The sequence below is a fragment of the Silene latifolia genome, chromosome Y (genome assembly GCF_048544455.1).
Source record: "Silene latifolia isolate original U9 population chromosome Y, ASM4854445v1, whole genome shotgun sequence".
Taxonomy (NCBI): Eukaryota; Viridiplantae; Streptophyta; class Magnoliopsida; order Caryophyllales; family Caryophyllaceae; genus Silene; species Silene latifolia.
The window spans coordinates 277312182-277324681 of NC_133538.1; the positions used below are offsets into that span (position 1 = coordinate 277312182).

General features: G+C 39.1%; 1 non-coding gene across 1 annotated transcript; it reads right to left on the reverse strand.

Moving 5' to 3' along the window:
• Positions 1-7629: 7629 nt before the first annotated feature.
• On the reverse strand, positions 7630-7736 carry LOC141635001 (small nucleolar RNA R71). The gene has a single exon (XR_012539713.1). It is a non-coding gene; the product is annotated as a small nucleolar RNA R71 (small nucleolar RNA).
• Between the last annotated feature and the right edge of the window lie 4764 nt (positions 7737-12500).

A 12500-nucleotide genomic window follows, 5' to 3' on the forward strand; every position in this document is an offset into this window, starting at 1 on the left:
GCATTTTTATATAAAAAAAATTAATAAAATTAATAAAAATAATTATTATAATACATGGCATTGTATTCTACAAATTATATACACATTCCACCTTATCCTCCACCACTCACCTTATCCCATAAAAATCTACACTCATCTTATCCACAATCACAACATCACAACACACCAAAAACAAATAGAGAGAGAAGAGAACTCAAGAAATCTACAACCTTCTTGTCCTTCACCCACCATGTAAGTATCCCTAATCCTTGTATGACTCTATTATGCATCTTTTGAGTCTTAATTATACGTGTAATTAGTGGTAGGGTCATGGTTAAGCACATAAGATTACGATTAATATGTTTAATTGTAGTTCTAAAAGTTTAGCACTTGGACAGTTTCGTAGGGTTGATTGGTCATCTGATTTGGGGGTCTTACAATGTTTATCTTTGAAATTTTTTGGCATCGACTAGGATTTATTTCTGGTATAGTTTATGCCTGTCAAATTTCGTTGCCTGATTTCTTACGGTTTATCGTGGGTGATTTGTTTATGAACATGACAATAAAAGTCCGCGAATCTGATTGTATTTTGGAAAATGGTTCTAAAACCTAACTTAGTAGTCTAATATTTTATGGTTCTTTCTCATACATCAAAATTGGAGAGTACAGATGATGTTAAGATTTGGCTTTGCTTAAAAATGATTTGTTAAGCTCGTTTTATAAGCAAATAATTTTTATGGGACGAATTCTGTTAGTTGTTGTAAATATGCCTAGAAACGCTTAGATTTGGAATTTTGGAAAGTATCAAAATGTATGATTTGTAGCTAAGAGTCTTAGGGTCCCGATCCAATTGGCCTTGCATCATTTCGATTTTTCTAGAATTAGTTATGAATTTTATAGTCAGGCTGTTCTGTTTTGGGAAGTCATAAAAGTTGAGTTTAGTCTTTAATGTTGGAATTACTTATAAGTCGGGATAAGTCTAGGCATGTCATAAATTGGTTGATCGAGCATGTAGTAATTATAGATAATCATGCTATGTAGGTGCCGGATGTGTAAGGGATCCTTTTATTTGCTTGGTTCTTGGTTGTGGAGCACTTGTGCTTGTTGCTAGCTTTGGAGAATTTCTAAAAGGTAGGTTAATCCTACTCGGTTTCAATAATGTGTGTATATATTTGTATGTCTTTTTGTCATTTGCATATTATGAGTTGTATTGCATCATGTGGTAATGCTTGAGAATCTTGGACGCCTCTTATGTTGTTGGATTTTCATTACAACATGTGGTTAATGGCATATATGGGTATGTGGTATGATTGGCATTTTATGATATATGAAAAACGGCAAAATTCGTAACAGTTATGCATATTCATTATGAAATGGGCACATTGGCATATAGTGATGCATTTAATGATATATGTGATGGTTGGTAATTGTTGGTGGTGATTCTTGTTGTTGAGGATACGTATGTCAGTTGGGAGATCGTCTTACGCTAAAATCGCCTCTTGGAGCTTCCCACTCTAAGAGGAATGTGCATATTAATGACTTGAGTATGGAGGGACTCGTGTGATTGAGGCACGATGTCTGGCAGAGGATCCGGTTGGCTTCTGGGCCCGGTACGTCTGATATGTCCCGGTACCTTTGTGAGAGGAGTGGTGTCGTGGGCGTGTCCTTGGCACCGGTGGTTATGAGTACGTTTAGGCGTGTCCCGCTACCGACATGGTAAATGTATAATCGTATCTCATTCATATCATTGGCATGCTGTATATTTAATTATCGTGTTGTGTTTTATATTTATTTATTGAAACTGACGTGTGTGTATCTGTGTAAATTATCACCTATTTGCAGGGTGGCCTGTGTCGATCCATATGATATTTCCGATCATATGGGGAGCAGGTTAAGTACTTATGGTTTGATGTCACGCGGAAGACGGGACGAGCATCGGACTTGGTGTCGAGTAGCATTGATAGATAACTTAGATGGTAGAGAAGTTGTATAATGTCTAGTACACATTTATTATTCATTTATTTATTTGTTTGTAAATCACTAAACTTATTATTTATTTAAGTTGTTTCTTAATTGCAAATCCGATTTCACCACCTCGAGAAACCGAGATGGTAACAACCTCCTACTACCTTAGCCGGGTAAGAAGGGGATGTTACAAAGTGGCAGCAGGCATAAGCGCGCGACAGCCTGCCAGCACAACATCAGCACTAACACAAAACTAGCAGGCAACACCGTCTAGCATAAAATACCAGCTTGCTATAGCTAGTCGCGTTTAGCAGCTAAGAACCGCAACACAACCAATATATACGACAATAACTAATAGTCAGACATCACAATTCACAACATCAAGCCATCATGCAACTAGCAGGGCACCAACCATGACCCTCATGCTCAATTCATTGTCTCGTCGACCTAAAAATATACTCAAACAACCAATCCCCAGCCAAATGACAATAGTCAAGCACCAAACCGTTAAATTAAATCATCCCTACAAACACCCGGAAAAAATTCTAAGCTTTAACAACAATTACCCATAATTTCTAGATATTAATCAACAATAATAGCCATCAATTTAGCATGATACCAGTAATTTAAATCCCTTCAAACGATCATCAGTGTACTGACAATCACGACTAAAAAGATAAAACAAATCATCAATAATAAAGGCATGTCGTACACACACACACACACACACGCACACACACACACACAATCTTCATACACACCCTAATCAAAAGAGGTTGAAAATGCATTTAGTTACCTTCAATACAACAAATGTACAAATTAGGGTTCTTCCAAGCCCATATTGTCCTCCTAATCGCCTCTTCCTTCATCTGCAATTCGCATTTATGTGGATAAGGGGAAGAAATTAATGAGTTAAATAATTAAATTACAAAGATTTTAATATCTAATTAAGATTTCAAAGAACCTATCTCAAAGATGTTTAAGGGAAAAAAATTAAAGGTTTTAATCTGTAATAACGGAGAAGAAAAGGAAATCTTACAGAATAAAGAAGCAGGAAGGAGTTTGGGAGGAAACCATTGATGTGCGTTGGTCATATATGTTGGTTAGTAATTTATGGAAGGAGTTTTGTTTTTCCACTTAATTAAATAATTTAGAAACAAAAAAAATCGAAGACACCGGTTTTAGGTTCAACACATTTCCCATCTTTTAATTAAGAAACCAGTTTCGAGAATTAAACGGTCACTTAGGTTAAGAAACCGGTTTGAAAATCCAACAGGTTTCTTATTAATGGTTTCTTTGAGGTTTTTTGTAGTAGTGTAGGCTCCTTCCACCGCGTATTATAGAGAATCTTCCCTACTCCATATAATTGGTCACCTCGACTACTCCCCCAATCATTCTACAAATCCGAACCAAACCGTTTTCCAACCAAAATCCCCCGAATCATACTCAATAAGGGTTACCCTCACATGTCCTTCAACCTCCTTCACTAACCATGAGTCAAAATAATCGATACGCACCCAACCTTGAGTAGACACCACTAATCATACATAGGTTACCTCGTATAATCAACTCGCTCAACTCAAGACTTGGTATAAGCCAAATCTCTTCCTAGCACTTTCAAATTCCCATACTTTACGGCTACATTTTTAATTCTACACACCTTGTCGGGACCATAGGGCTAAGGCTAGAACAAGGATGGCATTCTTTCTGGGCTCACGCTCAAACTCGATGCCCAGATATTCCGGAGTTTCAATCACGGAAGGTGCTACCGGCTCTGGGTCGTCTCCCACGGTCGCTTCGGAAGTTCTTGAAGGTCTTGACATGCCACAAGACCGTTTCACGCAACATGATACCGAATATAAGGGACAAGAATCAAGACAACTTGGAAATGGATAAAATTTTCCCCGTCACTTCAAATTGATTAAAAATACTTCTAAAATAACTATGATATGGTCACAATTGAACTTTTACCGAAATGTTTACTCAAACTCAACTTTCGGGAAGAATGGAACCTTTGTGAAATTTTGCAACTATATAACTCCAATTAATGATGAGAAACAAGTTATCAACTCTTAGCATCATTACATCAAGAATGAATCCAAAGTCAAAAATTTTTGTGTACTGCTACCCGTTTGAAACTTGAGCGATTTTAAGACAAATTCTCTAGTTTAATTAAATACAACACATTAACGACAAGAAAAGAGGAACTATGAGACAACCAAACCAAGAATTAAGCATGAAAATAAAAATTCGGGTATACTTACTACTTATTTTCGACTTCTTGAGAACCTTTAAGACAAAAATTTTCACCGTTAGTCTCCACAAAGCATCATGGTGAAGGACTAAAATCATATGAGACAATTAAACAATGTTATGAGCATAAAATTCAAAATCTTGCCATGTCCATCATGGAGTTTTCGAAAATTTTGGTCACATTTTAGGATGAAATCTTTGAGTTATGATACTTATATAGCATTATCCACAAAGATTATAGCCTTATAGCACTATTAAACAACCTTTTTAAAGTTTGAAAGTCAAAATTTAGTCATATGCATTATTGGTTTCGAAATTTTGGGTGACAAATTTTGAAGGTGAAATTTTCATCTTAAGACAATGTATAGCATTACTAACAAAGAAGATAGACTTATACCATGATTAAACCAAGTTTTATACATGTCAAATTTTGGGCATGAAGTTCATGAATTTCGAAATTTTAAGACAAAATTTCTCATGTAAGACAAGATCTATCACTAACAACAAATGCCTTTCATTTGTTGATTAACTAAATCCAACAACAAGTACAAAATTTCAACTATTGACTCAAGAACACAAGATTTCGACTTCCTCAAAAAAACTTAGACAAGATTTCGACATAAAATTTTGACTTTTGAGAACAAAAATCATGTATAAAGCTAGTTACTTCCATGAATTGAACAAAAGCATGCCAATAATTGATAAAGCTTGATCAAATTGGTGTAGATCTAAACAAATTTAAATTGGGGAAAAACAAGAGGAAAGATGAACACACTTACATTGTTAAATTAATGAAGATTAAGGAGTAAAATGGGGTAAGAAATTTGATTCCGAGCAACAAATAATTCTACTGGAGTTTCTAGTTGGTATTTTGAAGAAGTAAAATGTTGAAGATATGAAGGAAGATGAAGATAATAAGGAGATAAGATAGAGTAAAAGTAGGATTATCGCGAAATTTTCTGCCCAGAACGACACTCGGTCGAGTGTCGAGTCCACTCGGTTAAGTGATCGAGCACTCGATCGAGTGTCCTACTCCACTCGGTCGAGTGACTCATTTTCCATAAAGTTTTCAGATTCTGGACATGAGCCCACTCGGTCGAGGGGCCTGGACCACTCGGTTGAGTGTGGAGTACTCAGCCTAGTGCTTGATCGCTGATAAGTGCATATTTTATACAATTTAACCCCCTATATTAGCTTGATTTTACATGTCTTTAGCACTTATCTTGAGTGTTTTATAGCTAATATTTGCATTTCTAGTTGTTTTGGATACGTTGACATATTTTGTAGAGAATAAGCTTTTTGGAGCTAAAATAACTACAAAGTACTAGAAATTGCAAGCTAAGAGGAAAGAAGACCAAATGGACGAAGGATTGGATGTTGCATGGACTTTGTGCCTCAAGTTGCATGGCTTTTTGCATGAGAATTTGTTGGATCAGTTAGCAAAATACAAATGAGATCAAACATCCAAGTCAAGCCCAAAATTGCAAGTCAAAAGTCAAGGGGAAAGCATGGGATTCCAAAAGATCTTAAGATGCCAAATGCAAGCATTAACCGGATGATTAATCGCACATTAAATCACCCACATAGGATTCTCCAAGGAATTAAGAGGGGAACTAAGGCAAAATACCGAGGAACACATGGCCCCGATCGGGGTTGCATGCCCTTTGGTTTCTTACGTTTCCTTCTCCTCTTTTATAAATAGGAGAGGTATTCCTAGGTTTTAGGCATCCAAGTTTACGTCCAAGTTTACTACAATAAGCCTCAAGCATTATAAGTTTTCTCTCATTAGTTTTCATTTCAAGTTTAAGTTGTTTAAGCATTCTTTAGTTAATCTTTCAACAATTTGTATTTCAAGAGATTTTCAAGCATTTGTTATTCAATCTTTTGGTTATTAGTTGTTTGTTCTTCCATACAAGTCCTCCTTTATAAGGTATTTCTTATTACAAGTTTACATTTTACATCATTGCTTTAGTTATCACATAGTTATTATAATCAAGTATTTCATATTTACTTTAGCTTTGTTCTTTTCGTATGTTATATCACCTAATTAGTATAATTCATATAACCATGTTCAACATTCCTTAAAATTTAGTTTACATTTTACATCTTAGTATGAGTAGATAAATTCTCTAGTCTAAAGGCTAGGGGAGCCATGCAAAATCAAACATATAATATGATTAAATAAAGTTCATAATAATATTGATCAATTGCTTCCATCACATGTTCGCTTTGTTACGCTTAATCTTTGATTATCGGCCGTAGTCGTAGATTAAAACTTGTTTATTCATTCTAAAGTCGAGAGGCACGGAATTGAATTAGACTAAGCATGTGTGGTAGGACGACCTAGTCATGGACGAGAGTTTTTCTAGGACCCGGTCTATGGTTGATACTAATACCGTAAGGTGGGTATCTTTAAGCCTATGCAATTGACAAGATTATTAGTATCAAGTTTATCATGTTCATATGTTTGCCTTTGCATGAGTGACCCGAACCCTTTAGACTATCTTTTATCATATTATTTACATTGCAATTTCCATTAATCATCAAACCAAACAAACCAAAGCCAAATCGTAATCGACCTTGATAAAAATCTACCCATAGCAATTCACGACGTAATTCCCGTTTCCTTGTGTTTGACCCCTATTACTACATTAATTTGTGTCTAGGGAAATTATCTTTGCATTGGTACGCGATAAGCCTATCAAATTTTGGCGCCGTTGCCGGGGAAACGGTTTTATTGCTTTTTGAATTGTCGATTTTTACCTTGTTTTCCTTTTTCTTGGGGAACACTTGTTCCTTGAGACCGTTACTTATCACTTCTCTGGAAATTGTTGTCTTATGCCCAGGTCCTCTCATAGTGGAGAATTGCTTTCACCGGATTCCGATCCCGAGAAAACATTTAGGAGAAGACGACGTTTTTGGAGGGAAGTGAAAGAAGCCACTTCTCCCGTACAAGTTGAAAGTGCTAGAAAGTCTTACTTAGACGATCTAGAAGCCCTTGAAGAGGAGGAGGTTTCAAGTTCATCATCTCCACCACCATCACCATCTACTACCAAAAAGATGGTGAAACTTTCCGATCACTCAAAGCCCAACGAGGCCATGCTTCCAGCCGGAATCACAACCACTCAAATCACTGCGCCAGACTTCGAGATCAAACTGGCTTTCATTAGCCTTGTGGAGAGGAAGCAATTTGGAGGAAGTCCTTTAGAGGATCCCAATTTGCATGTGGAAAACTTTTGTGACTATTGCTCCATGATCCGTCAAACGGGCGTCACCCAAGCTCAAATAAGGGAAATACTTTTCCCTTTCTCATTGAAGGACAAGGCCAAGCTTTGGATCAATAGCCTTGACCGCACCGCCATGGGAATCACCAATTGGGAGACTTTGGCTCTTGCTTTCTATCAAAAGTTTTTTCCACCGAAGAAAACTAAAACTTTGAGGAGCCAAATCACCGGATTCCGTCAACAAGCTCTTGAGAGCTTATATGAGGCTTGGGAGAGGTACAAAGAGCTTAAAAGGCAATGCCCACATCATGGGCTAGATGATTGGTTTCTAGCAATAACATTCTACAATGGATGTTGTGCCGAGTCCCGAAAGATTCTTGATTCCGCCAACAATGGGCGGTTTGATCAAATTGACACCGACCTTGCTCATGCCACGATCAAATCTATGGCGGTCCATGATGCCCAATATGTCAATTCCCGAGTTGTGACATCTAAAGGTAAAGAAGAATCCTCTAACAACTCTGTTTTGCTAGCTCAAATTGCTTTGCTCCAACAACAATTGGCGGAAAGGGATGCTAGAGATTCCATTCAACAAGTCAATGCCATGTCTTCAACGAGCCAAATCGTTGTGTGTGAAGGTTGCGGAGGTGCGGGTCACTATGCCGCTCATTGCCAAGCTCCCATTGAAGAGGTAAATGCCTTTTTAGCTTTATGACAAAATGCACAAAATGCTTATCCACCGGGTACATTCTCAAACACATATAACCCAAATTCAAGATTTCACCCGAATATGTCTTATAGAAGCAACAATGTGCTAAATCCTCAACCACAACCCCCAACACAACAAAATTCCTATGTCCCTCAACAACAAAAATATATCCCTCCACCGGGGTATCAAAATCAACAAAGGCCCCCACAAAACAATTTCCAACAAACTCAACGTCCACAACAAAATAACCAAGAGGGAGGTAAGCTTGAGGGCTTGATAATCCGTGTGCAAAAGGAATTGTTGACTCAAATCCAAAAGAATGAGCAAGCTCAAAATGCCGCAATCAAAATGTTGGAGCAACAAATGGCTCAATTGGCCTCATCTAGCTCCTCAAGGAAATCGGGTCAACTACCCCCTCAAGGTGAGCAACCACATGCTACCCTTAATGCTATCTCCTTAAGAAGTGGTACGAAATATGTTGGGCCATCCATGCCCAAAGATGATGAGGAGGTACTTGTTGAGTTGGAGGTCTCTCCAAATGATAAGGAAATTGAAGAAATTTCCAAGTAAGTGGATGACCCACTTGTTGTTGTTGAGAAAGTCAAGGAAGTGGAGGATGCTCCTCCAAAGAAAGATGTTGAAGCAAAGATTCCGGAAAAAGTCAAAGTGCCATTTCCTCATAGATTGGCAAAGCATCAAAAGAATTCTCAATTCGGTAAATTCATGGAAGTTGTGAAGAATCTACAGGTAACCGTTCCTTTTACCGAATTAATCACTCAAATTCCATCTTACACTAAGTTCATGAAAGACATTTTAACTAAGAAGAGGACTTTGATGAGGTTGAAATAATAGCTCTCACCGCCGAGGTGAGTGCTCTTTTGAAAAACAAGTCCCCTCCTAAGTTAAAAGATCCCGGTAGCTTTTCTATTCCATGCACAATTGGAACCTACCAAATTGATAAACCTTTATGCGATTTAGGTGCTAGTGTGAGTGTAATACCTTACTCTATTTGTGCTAAGCTTAATATGGGAGTCTTAAAATGCACTAGTGTCACATTGCAAATGGCGGACCGTTCTATAAAACGCCCTTTGGGAGTTTTGGAGGATGTTCCCGTTAAGGTTGGTAAGTTTTTCATTCCTGATGATTTTATTGTTCTTGACATGGCCGAAGAAGCCCAAATCCCAATCATTTTGGGAAGACCATTTTTACACACCGCAGGTGCGTTGATTGATGTCAAGAACGGTAAAATTACATTGGAAGTGGCTGACGATAAGGTCATATAGAACTTGAATAGTGCTATGAAGAGTCCTATGATAGAAGAGTCTTGTTATTCTATTGACATTTTGGATGTTGTTGACATTGTTATAGAAGACTCTACACCTCGATCTTTGTCTAAAGATCCCTTGGAGGCACTCTTGCTTTTAGAATCATTTGCAAGTGATGATGAGATAGGAAATGAGGAGATTGATGCTTTGGAGCAAGAATTGGATGGAGAGGAGCTATCATTGGAAGAGAGCTCACACTTTATAGGCTTGGTTGCTACACCCCAAGATGTTGACGTACAAAAACCCGAGCTTAAGCCCCTTCCTTCCAATTTGAGGTGTGCTTTTCTTGATAATGAGGGGATGTGTCCGGTAATCATTAGTGCGAAATTAGATGAGAGTCAATTGGCTAAATTGCTTCATCTCTTAAGGTCTCACAAGAAAGCCATTGGTTATAAACTTGACGATTTAAAAGGCATAAGTCCCGAATTTTGCATGCACCAAATCAATCTTGAGGAAGATCATAAACCATGTGTTCAAGGTCAAAGACGACTAAATTCCAACATGCAAGAAGTGGTCAAAAAGGAAGTGCTTAAATTGTTAGATACAGGAATTATCTATGCGATTTTCGATTCTAAATGGGTGAGTCCGGTCCAAGTGGTTCCTAAGAAAGGAGGAACCACCGTAGTAAAAAATGATAAAAATGAGTTAATTCCAACTAGAATTGTGACGGGTTGGAGAATGTGCATTGACTATAGAAGGCTAAATGTAACACCGCGGCCCAAACCAGGTCGGGAGCGGTTACTTGTGATAGCTCACCAGGCTGTGTACATGGCCCACAGATCAACACGGGTCCTTTACAGCGCATTTTGTCCTCACTCATGCGCATCTCGGAAACCTTCCCAGGAGGTCACCCATCCTAAGACTACTCCCAGCCAAGCACGCTTAACTTTGGAGTTCTTTCACATGGATGACCATAAAAGAAAGTGCACTTTGTTGATATGAGTAGTACTTCCAATCCCTTTAAGCACTAGTCATTTAAGCCTATCACTGTACCTCTTCAATTACCGTGGGGTGTTACAGTCACCCCCACTTGAAGAACGCAACGTCCTCGTTGCGCCTGGGAGCATAACCGCTAACCCAGAATCCTCCCCCGCTAGGTGTGTGATCACAATGGAGCGTATAACCACTGCCTCCAGGAGCGTATAACTACTGCCTCCAATCACCACACGGTCGCAGGGTTGCTCCGAGCGGTTACTTGTGATAGCTCACCAGGCTGTGTACATGGCCCACAGATCAACACAGGTCCTTTACAGCGCATTTTGTCCTCACTCATGCGCATCCCGGAAACCTTCCCAGGAGGTCACCCATCCTAAGACTACTCCCAGCCAAGCACGCTTAACTTTGGAGTTCTTTCACATGGATGACCATAAAAGAAAGTGCACTTTGTTGATATGAGTAGTACTTCCAATCCCTTTAAGCACTAGTCATTTAAGCCTATCACTGTACCTCTTCAATTACCGTGGGGTGTTACAGTCACCCCCACTTGAAGAACGCAACGTCCTCGTTGCGCCTGGGAGCATAACCGCTAACCCAGAATCCTCCCCCGCTAGGTGTGTGATCACAATGTAGCGTATAACCACCGCCTCCCGGAGCGTATAACTATCGCTCCAATCACCACACGGTCGCAGGTTGCTCCGAGCGGTTACTTGTGATAGCTCACCAGCCGTGTACATGGCCCCAGATCAACACAGTCCTTTTTCTGCCGCATTTTGTCCTCACTCATGCGCATCCCGGAAACCTTCCCAGGAGGTCACCCATCCTAAGACTACTCCCAGCCAAGCACGCTTAACTTTGGAGTTCTTTCACATGGATGACCATAAAAGAAAGTGCACTTTGTTGATATGAGTAGTACTTCCAATCCCTTTAAGCACTAGTCATTTAAGTCTATCACTGGACCCCTTCAATTACCGTGGGGTTTTACAGTCACCCCCACTTGAAGAACGCAACGTCCTCGTTGCGCCTGGGAGCATAACCGCTAACCCAGAATCCTCCCCTGCTAGGTGTGTGATCACAATGGAGCGTATAACCACTGCCTCCAGGAGCGTATAACAACTGCCTCCGATCACCACACGGTCGCAGGGTTGCTCTGATACCAACTATGACACCCTCATTCATTGCGGAAAAGTAAACACATAATTCTAGATAAAAACTGCATGGATATGTTTGTAATAGGTTCATTTGCGTAAAAACCTGTAATTTTTAAAACCTGAACCTGTTATAAAAATATCCAAATGGGAAGGTGTCAAACATGCAAGGTCTAAAATAAATCTCATAAATAAACATTGTTAAAGTCGCGAAACAAAGTTATACAACCCAAATATGAAAAAGGGAGACATATGTCCCTAAAAAGTATATGACATAAGTGTTTAAGGTTAACAATAAAATAAAGGCAATCTAGGTCCCAAGGTTACTTTGCTCGCTAGATCGTCCATGTACCCCATATATGCATCACCTACCTGTCAATCGCATTTTATACAAATACGAAAGCCACAGTCAGTGGGGAGTAACTCCGAGTTCTCCCAGCCACGAAATGTCATAATTAATATAACATGTAAACATACGAATATGAATATGAATAACACATAGCCTTAGCATATAGATGCTAGACAATCGTGCTTATCATGTGAACAACAATATAACAACACATAGTCCAAGCACGTGAATACTAGACCGACTCATACTACACTATCATGTGAATCACATAACATCCGGGAATCCAAACTCTATCAACCATAGCCGGCTTGCATCTCACCTTCTATGATTCATAGAATCATCAAACAAGAAAGGACAATATATCTAGAGACAGACATAAGTTCTTAGGACAGTCAATAGTCACTCTGTAACTCGAGTCTATACCACGAGGTAAGGTAAACACCCTAGTCCTAAACCTGCGCAAACCTAGCGACATGCGGAAAACTACCGCATCCAAGACCCATGATAACACCACATGAATACCCCTAAAGAGTCCACCAAAGGGTTGGCTAGTACTTAAGCTGACCACATACTTCTAAGAGTACGTCAGGAGGTCATGCCCTAACATGGATA